The sequence below is a fragment of the Tursiops truncatus genome, chromosome 3 (assembly GCF_011762595.2).
Source record: "Tursiops truncatus isolate mTurTru1 chromosome 3, mTurTru1.mat.Y, whole genome shotgun sequence".
NCBI lineage: Eukaryota > Metazoa > Chordata > Mammalia > Artiodactyla > Delphinidae > Tursiops > Tursiops truncatus.
The window spans coordinates 5,554,846-5,564,601 of record NC_047036.1 but is presented as its reverse complement, the minus strand read 5'-3'; the positions used below and the strand labels follow the sequence as shown (position 1 = coordinate 5,564,601).

At 42.8% G+C, this 9,756-nt stretch overlaps 1 pseudogene; it reads right to left on the bottom strand.

The window, feature by feature from the left end:
• Positions 1 to 1,455: 1,455 nt before the first annotated feature.
• Positions 1,456 to 2,585, bottom strand: LOC101320276 (serine palmitoyltransferase 1 pseudogene; annotated as a pseudogene).
• Between the last annotated feature and the right edge of the window lie 7,171 nt (positions 2,586 to 9,756).

Below are 9,756 nucleotides of genomic sequence, written 5' to 3'. Positions count from 1 at the left end.
GATTGAGGAAGGAATGAACAACAGAGAGATAGGGGTTAATGGAAATAAAAGTGGGGAAAGTGCACATAGAGCTGACTTGTATGAGATTCCACAGTGAGCCTTCATGGATGTACAGAGGTTGGCAAAGTGTCCTGGGGAAGAGGGAAAGGATGCTATAAGCAAAAGCAGTGCCCCAATCCTTTGTTTTTTGTTTGTTTTTGTTTTTTAATCAGGAATGTAGGTTTATTTCATTAAAAACAAAGCAGATTCATCCCCCAAAGGGTACTGTATCCTTTAAAGCAGTAGCAATCACAAGGCACATATGTACAAAATACCTCAAGCAAAATAGAAACTAAACATTAAAAATATATATGTTATTTAAAAAGATGTTGAAGACCATTTGTTAATATGAACATACATTATAAAATGACATTTTCAATATAATTTTATTCCTTTCCCTTTAATAATAGTTGGAGTAATAGTGTAATATTTATGTACTATCTTGTGGGACATATCACAAACATTTATACCACCCAACTTGGTTTGCTAAGGGAAAAACAGATAGCTACAGCACAGCTTAAAAATTTTATTTTTAGTGCTTTCCCATCTTTTTTAGATATCTGGAATTCATAAGCTGAAAAGAAATAAAGGTCTCATTTTCTTAGCTTAGAAAAAGCCTGCAGTTATACATCCCCAGGAAACCCACTATACAAAGAAGAATACATTCAAGATATTCTAAAATATCAAGGACATGATTTCTATTTTGGGATCATCACAATAATCCTCCTCTGAAAACAGATTAGAAGTCAACACATAATGAATGTAAAGGTCAACTTACTAAAATAAAATAGTATTTGATTTAAATTGTTGCTCACTTAGGAAGTATAATGACTATTCTCTGGTCAAGGATGCTAAGATTCACTGTTATAAACGGTGCAACATCAGTGTTTAGTGTATATAAAAATTCTAGGATTCAATATATTGTCATGAAGAGTTTATAATAATCACACAAAAAGTATTCCTCTATATATTAACCACGACTGAGTTTCACATGACGAAGACTGAAAAAGATATGGTTGAATTAGATCTTCAGTACCTTTTGTAACGTATATGCTGAATTGCCTCTAAGCTTTAATGTTGCAAACAATTTTCTATGAGATGTTAAGGAGTGCTCACAATCTTTACCATTAGAAGGGAAAGAAGAGAAACTGAAGCTCCATTTTTAAACAATGACAATAAAAAGAAGAATATAAAAACCTAGTGTTAATAAAACATTTAAATAGTATAAAATAGCAGAATTTAAATATCAGTTATATGCTATCATTACTTGGGCTTTTGGATGTGTTTTCTTTTAAGTAACCAGCATCCTCATCTAGTGACACCCCGTCTTGTACCCGCAGGCCCCCTCTGGCTCGCCCTGCAGTGACTCTGAGGTCTGTCTGTGTGTTGCGTGGTGAGCAACCACCAGGCCCCAGACTAAAGCAGCATGGTCTGGGCCACCTTGCTGATCGTGGACACAGCTTTCTCCAGTTCCTCTTCTGTTTGTTCCCCTGTGGCCACAACCCTAATGCACAGAGGAGGGAGATACTTGTCTTCTTTCTCCAGGTAGTGCTCCTGAGTTCACGTGATGCCTCTGTCCATGCACTGAGTTGCAGTTTCCTGAAGTAGTTTAACCTCTCTTTCTCGACACCCAGTGCTCTCTTCCAGCAGGAGGTGACATGCCGGAAAAATGAACTCACCCACCACTTTTAATCCAGAAATGCCTTGTAAAGCTTTATGGATTCGTTTGCACTTTTCCTGGATTTTCTTCCATGATGTTGAGGGTCTCAGTGGCAGCAGCAGCTAACAGGGGAGGGGTAACGAACCTGAAAAGCAGTGTCCCTGGCCGGAAAGTCACAAACGGTCAGTTACGGAAGACCTACCACAGCAGAAACCCCCAACAGAAGCAAGTGAATTCTCCGTGTTGGCACTGATAAGATCAATATGATCGATACTGATTCCAGAATGCTCAGTGACTCCTCAGCCATGCTCCCCCAGGACTCCAAACAAAAGGCTTTCCTCCAGAAAGATCCTTGCGTTATATTTGTACTTTAACTGAACCAGTTCTGGAAGAGGGCAAATCGTTCCAGTATTCATGTACAACGCTTCGACTACAATGAAACGTCGAGTTACACGAGCCTTGCAAGGATTCTTTTCATCTTCAGTCTCTTGTTCTTTCAGTGGTTGTTCCAGGTCATCCGTATCATTATGGTTAAATAGCTTACTTTCACTACGTGATGCCTGTAATCCCTTCTGAATAGCGAAGCAGGCAGTTTTATCTACAGACACAACGTCCCCTCTCTTACAGTAAGCTGCAGTAGCGCTGGCTATCACGGCAAATCCATATGAGTGTATAATGGCTGCTTCTGTCTTCATAAATTTCGCCAGGCGGTCTTCCAAATCCAAGTGCACATCAAATGTGCCATAAAATCCTCTAGGTCCACAAGTTCCCACACCATACGTCTTTAGAGATGCCAAGGCTGCTGCCTTGAGCCTGGGGTTATCCAACAATCCAAGAAAATTGAACGAGGCAAAGTTTATACCTTCTTTTCCATTCACCACAATGTTATGGCTTTTGGAGGGCCTGAAACGATGCTATGGTTGACAGCAGGAAGGTCTCTTGAGACAAGAGAAACAAGAGGTTCTGGTTGCCAAGCTTCAGTCAGTTCTTCCTTTTCCTTGACTGTAAGATCAGAACTCGTTCTTGTAGCTTGTGTGTTTTAGAGAAAAAGAAGTCTGATTAGCCAGCGTATTAAAATTCCTTCCAAAATAAGATGATAAACAGGAACCTTAATGAAATTATCCATGTCAGGTCGTCTTTTCAGCTGTACATTTCCAGGATAAAGGCCAGGCTGACTTTTATGTTTTACACAGCTAAACACACTAAGTGCATGTAGAAGATTCCAGATAATAACTAAGCCCCCATCAGTCCGTTATGGGGTGCTATATTCCAATAGGTTGTCATTGGAAAGTCATTTTAAAAATGTATTTAGAAATGGAAATACAAATAATTTTCAAACATTAGACAGAAAGAAAGCAATGATGATTCACAATAGTTAAAACAATTCAGAAGTTGGGGACAGGGAAACTGCTGACAATTTCGTATATAAACTTTCAGGTCTTTGCACAAATAACTTTAAAACTACATACATGTTGCATATGTTTGGGTACACAGCAAGACTCCTCAAATTCTGCATACACAGTGCACAGAAATTAGAAGCAAAACCAGAAATCTAAGATTATTTTTAAAATTTGCTGATCCCTCCTGAATGTAATTCAGTTAAGAGTGAGGACTCTACCAAAACAATCCTTTTGGTTTCATCAATAATCAGATTATAGTTGACAAACGTAAGTCCAAGTCACGAGTTAAACATTCCACTCCACAGAGAAATCATCCTAAGAAAAGTTTAAATGTCTGCTGAATTAATAAAAACCACAAATGTGGCTTCTTTTCTTCCCTAGGAAATGTGACATCCAGGAGGACTTCTCACTCATGGTCAGTACCGGGGTATAGAAGTTACATAGTAAGAGGGCAGTCTTCAGAAAGGCAGCAACAATATATAGTAGAAATTACTCATTTCTTAAAAAAAAAAAAAAAAAGAAAGAAATCTTAAATTTTAGTGGCTCATCTTAGTCACTGTAATCTACCTAAGGGTGGACATCACCTAAGCCCTACTTGCTCTCTTAATTGTTTTTTGTTTTTCAAAACGTCCTGATGGGCTCTACAATGATACATCTTGCATCATCACCCTTGCCAGTAAGTGCAATATTAAGTTTTAAGAAAATTATCAAAAGAAAACTGAGACTCACTTTAAATGAATGTAAGCCCTGTAAGCACAGGGACTTTTACCTGTTCGCTCACTGAACTATTCCCAGCATCTAGATCTCTGCTGTCCAATACTGTAGCCACTAGCACCATTCAACTATTTAAATACACATCTAAATTAAATTAAATGGAAAATTCAGCCCCTCAGTTGCACTAGCCATGTTTCAAGTGCTTAATAACCGCATGTGGTTAGTGGCTACTGTACTGAACAGCTCAGAGGACACGCAGAAAGTTCTATCGCACAGTACATGGAAACTCACTAAATGTCAAATGAATGGACATGCTCCAAGACTGACATTTTAAAATTTCATAGTATCTTTCCTACCTGAAATAGCTGGCCTTTCAAAAAAGCTCCTAACTAGTCTTTCTTTAAAAATTTACTAAAATAGTTGTATCTTTACAAGACAGAAAATGGGACGTGTGCAGAAGAGTGACAAACTATTTCATATACCTAAATCATTTGGCTTCCTTTCTAACCCTGTGTCCGAACAAAAACAGACAAATGTCCAACTTATTACAGTTCTTTCCCCTATTCCCTGCTCCACAGTTCTGAGAACCTGTCTTCCGTTTTACCATCAGTGCCAACTCTCGTTTTTGACTAACCTCTCTCCTGTAGCCGGGCAGGACCTGGAGAGGGCTCCGAGCTCTCAGCAGCGCAGAAACGAGACCCCCGGCTCTGGTTCCATCCCGTGCCTCCTGACATTCCGCCGCTGGGAAATATGTGTGCCTGTGAGACTTTCCAGCCAGGGACGCCAAGGGTCTGAGTGTCACCCAGCCAGCCCCGCCCAGACCAAAAACCTACACAAACCATCCACTTCCCCAGGGCTGGGTGTGCCCCAGTCCTTACTTGGACCGCTAGTGGGGAATTCAGAAATCCAATCATTTAAATGGCTTCCACCTCTGATGATGTCATTCCAAAAGTCAGTTGATGAGACGTATTCAAAGAGGTTTCCAGTGAATTTCATAACAAAGGGGCTTTGTGTAGATGATGAAGATGAGAAGAGCAAATACCACATTCAAATTTATATAAATGGGAGAATTCTAAGATGCCACCCTAAGATTTCCCACCTTAATCCCCAGGACTATGAATGTAATGAGGTATCACATCCATGATTATGGTATGTAACAGTGCAAAAAGGCATCTTGCTGATGTAATTAAGGTTCGTTATCAGTTGACTTCCAGTTCATCAGAAGAGGGGTTATCCAGGCAGATCCTATCTAATATTTGAGTCCTGAACAGCACAGAGTTTTATCTGGCTGATGGCAAAAGGAGAAGTCAGAGAGAATCAAAACATGAGGATTCCACACACAGATGCCGGCTCTGAACATGGATGGGGCTGTATTAACTATGTTTTTTGTTTTCTTCAGGTTTATGCTTGGACATATGGGGCCTTGCTGATCCTGGTGGGGTGGCCCCTTCCAGAGCTGTATAATTTCTAAAGATAGTGAACAATTCACCTGAAGAGCACCTTTCAAATGCAGACCAACAGATCCAGAGCCCACACCCCACCCACATTTTCTACCAGGTTCTAATACTCTCTGTCACTATCTATCTGCTGTAATCACTCCAGAGCTGGGTACCAGATAAGTAGGGACACACCCATGCCCCAGAGCCCTGAAATTATTCAATCTAGCCAATCCTAAGCCTGCTTACCCTGCCTCTCCTATTTCTGCCCTTAGAAACCACAATAAAGTCCCCTGATCACACTTGCCCTAACACCCTCTGCCTTTTGGACACCCTGGTGCTTCCCCAAGTGGCCCACCTGTGGAGTGGCATGCCCCCTCCCCAAAGGAACTGTGAGTAACCAACTTTCTTTTCAGTGGCAAGTATCTCTTGATCTGTTGGTCTTACTGACTCTCAAACTTTCTATTAATATTTTAAATTCATTTAAAATTAATATTTTAAAACAGGGGCCATGTGCAAGGATCAGAGAGCAAGTGAGGGGACCCCAGGAGCAAACAGAAACCCCTGGCCAACATCAAGCAAGGAAAGGGGGACTTTAGTCCTATGACTGCAAGGAACTGAATTCAGCCACCGCCTGAGGGAGCTTGGAAACGTCTTCCTCCCCCAACCCCCCAGATAAGAGTCTCGTTGGGCCAACTCCTTGATTTGCGTCCATGAGCTGCTCAGCAGAGAACCCAGCCGAGCCTGCCCAGACTTCTCAGCTAAGGAACTGGGGTTTTGTCTTAAGCTCCTAAGTTTGTGATAATTTAACACACAGCATAGAAAGCTAATACAATATACATAAAGATTCTACATATGCACATTCATATATTGTATGTAGGCTGCTGCCTTAAAATGTTTATACAATTTAAATTTGGTGTACTTCCTCAAATCCAGATAAATCATATCATCTCGTTTACATTTTCAGGACACAGGAAGCATTTTCATTCCAGTGTTGAATGGAGTTCAAAACTACTAACCAGTCGCCAAAGCTCTGAGCAGAGGTCAGCCCCCTATGGTGTGTGCATCTCCACGTGGCTCATAAGGGCGTTAAAGCCACAGGGACAACAGCCCAGGATGCATTTGTCTGGTGTTCTTTGATGAGGTGGGAATTGCTCGTCTTTTAATACTAAGATTCCTGTGCCAGCTGGAAGTGTGCGCACAGTGCCTTTCTCCCCTCTGGCCCCGATGAGCACGGAGATGCAAACACCAAATAGCCAGTAGGCCTACCATGGTCAGCTGTTAGCAGTGAACAAGACAGACACCTTGGGGACATTGACAAATTGGTACATATGCTACATGACAGATTCCTTCAGTGGAACAATTCTGTCTCATACAGCATCAAAAACAATGCGGTCCTGAAAATATAGTCCGTTTTGACAAACAGTTGTTTCCAATCTTAATCAGAAGGTTATGGTATGGATATAAATTTTTAAAAGCAAATTTTAAAGTTTAATGCATGTGTATTGCATACCTGTCATATTTATGGTTCTGAGCCAAGTGCTAGGACAGGGCGTGGAATAAGATGGATGCAGCGCAGTGTCCCCCTTCAAACCAGGTATATGCATAAACCTTTTCCTTCTCCGCAGATGTTCTCTTCAGAAACATCTGAGGGTCCAAATCCCCGGATCTGGCGACATCCATGATGCACCTGCTTTGGGAATTCGGGTCTGAGTCTCCACAGCCACCTTCCCATCAGGACGCACAACCGAGGCCATACATCTGCTCCCTGTCATGCTGGAGGTTTCTGTTCCACCGCACGTGGTCCTCGGATGTCTGTCAATGAGCTGTCACTCTCCCTGGCACTGGGAGAGCAGAGAATTAAAGGGTGGAATTCTTTGAGACACTCAGAAAAAATGCTTTCCTCTTGAGCTTTTCCATTTGCTTCATGATCAGCACCGTGGCTCTTATTCTAATTTGCCTCCACACTAATTGCCGTTTCTCAACATTAATGGACCCAGAACCACACTTAGCAACTGCTAAATGGCTCTGCATGACTCATCTGGGCCAGAGACTGGCGTTCTCCTCTGTGTGCAAACCCGGCCGCCCCTCCCCAGAGAGACTGCATCCTGGCCCGGGGTAGCCTGCATCTCACTGCAATGCCAAGCCCCTTGGTCCAGAAAGATTGGAGCCCTAAAACCTCCAGTTTTCAAGACAGACTCTCACTTGCATGAGAAGGCCTACTGAGCTCGGGAACGGACACAACTTTGGTCTCAGATATGCTGGAGCAAAGCCCAGACGGGACTGGGTCATGTTGAGTGGAAGTGCAGTCTTATAGTCTCTATTCCACACTATCAGTCTCGTCTTCTTTTTGATCTTTATCTTTTGTGGGGAGGTGGGATGATCTGAATAAAGGACGAAGAACAGAGACTAGGAAAGCATGACTCCATAACAGTCACTGACCTCTGAAATCACGGTGGTCGGTCTCAGTGTTCTCCACGTGAATATGTGTGAACACGTGTGAACATGTGGTCTCCCCTGTGGCTTGTCACTTGGGAACAGCCTTCCAGGTGACGCTCACGCTCCAGTGATGAGGATGATCTCAGACTCTCGAAGTCTCAATACAGAAAAATAATACCTTTTTACCCAAAAAGTGTTCTGTTCTGGAATAACCAAATCAATTCTTCATCCATAATTGAGAAGATGTAAACCAATCTCAAAGTTCCATACAGGCTTTACCAAATATGTTTATGTGTCAGGAAGTGTGCTAAACAAAGACACCGCAAAGGGTTACAATCAGATCCTGTCCCCCACACACACCCCCAAAGTCTCCCATCTCACTTGAAGCCCTTGTACCAGCCCCAAGGCCCGGTGTGATCTAAGCCCCAGACCTCAGCTCCCACCACCAGCCTCTTGAACTCTGTTCCAGCCACACTGGCCTCCTTCCTGTCCTCTGAATGTCAATCAAGTGCCGACCTCAGGGCCTTTGCACAGCTGTTCACTCAGCCTGGAATACTCTTCCCAGCCACCCACAAGGCTTATTCCTTCCTGTCCTTCAGGGCCTCACTCTAAACGTCACTTTCTCCAGGCTTTCCAAGGACACGTTATCCAAAATTACGCCCCCATCCTATTACCCTCTATTCCTCTTGCCTGGTTCAGAATGAACAAGAAAAGATGGGGGAGAAGGAATGTGGGGTCCAGAGGTCCAGAGGATCCTGGATCTGATCATATTACAGATCAATACCAATCACAAGCCCATCTTGTGAGGGTCCATGCCCACCCTGTGGGTTCATGGTGACTCCAACCTCACTTGTCCTCTTGAGCCATCCCTGTTGGCACAGTCACAGATGAAAGAGCAATGTCTTCGTGTGTTTACAGAACAGAGATGCCATGGGAGCAACGACTTTGTTTTCCCCACGCTGTATCCCTGTGCTCAGACAGTTCCTGCCCCACGGGAGATTTTTTTGCTCAGAAGGGGTTCCACAAGTAGGAGAGGCACCCCTTTTTCTCTTCTCCTTATTTCCGTTCCTGCTACATAGGATGCAGACATGATGGCTGGAACTCCAGCAGCCTCTTGGATCATGATTTGCATACAGTGATAGGAGCCACATGCTGAGAGTGGCTAAGCAGGAGGAGACTAGACCTGAGGACATGCAGACACTCTCACACCAGCCTGGACTGCCCCCCACTGAACTTCTCCTTAGAAAACAAACCCTTATGATTTAAAGCACTATTATTTGGGGTGGGGGGCGTCCGTTAAGTGCTGTCAGTACATTCCAGCCAATAGTCAGCAGAGGCACATCTGTAACTAAACAAGTTGTGTTTATTACTCATTACAGTGAGAGGGAGCTCACAGTGTGGGAATCCACCAGGCATCTCAGTAAAAGCATAGGAGAGAAGGCTTATCATAGGATTTAGTCTTTGTGCCTAACAGAAAGCCAATACTACAAAAATGTGGTTGAATGAATAAAGTGTAAGAAAAAAAATCTGGAATGTAATGTAGCTCTTTTATATCTGACAAATACAAATTTAAATTATATTTCCTCCATTCTCAAACCAATAAAAGGAAGCAGGGTTCCTTAGAAAAATGGCTAATTCTAGAACAAGATGAGCCTGGAGCATCTAATAAGCCAGAAAGTAAGGGAATGCTCAGAAAAAAAAAAGATGACCCACAAGGTCCAGTGACACAGGAGCCAGATGAAATCTCTCCCAATGTCCCCAAACTGGAACAACAAAATAAAGTCCTATTGGATCATAACCCAAGTATAAATTATCAATATCTGTGAGTCCATACTGATATAAATAGATAAATAAATAAATGGGGGTGAAGAGACAAATCTCCCATGTGGAAGAATTCTAAATAAATGATGTGGATGCTCTGCCCTCAAGGAGGTGAACTATAACTCCCCTCCCCGTAAGTGTGGGCTGCACGGAGTGACCACCTTCCAAGGACTGAGGAATGGAAGGAGTGGGGTAGCTTTAGAGAGCAGAACCTGGACTACAGGACCTCAGCCAGGTCAACACCAAC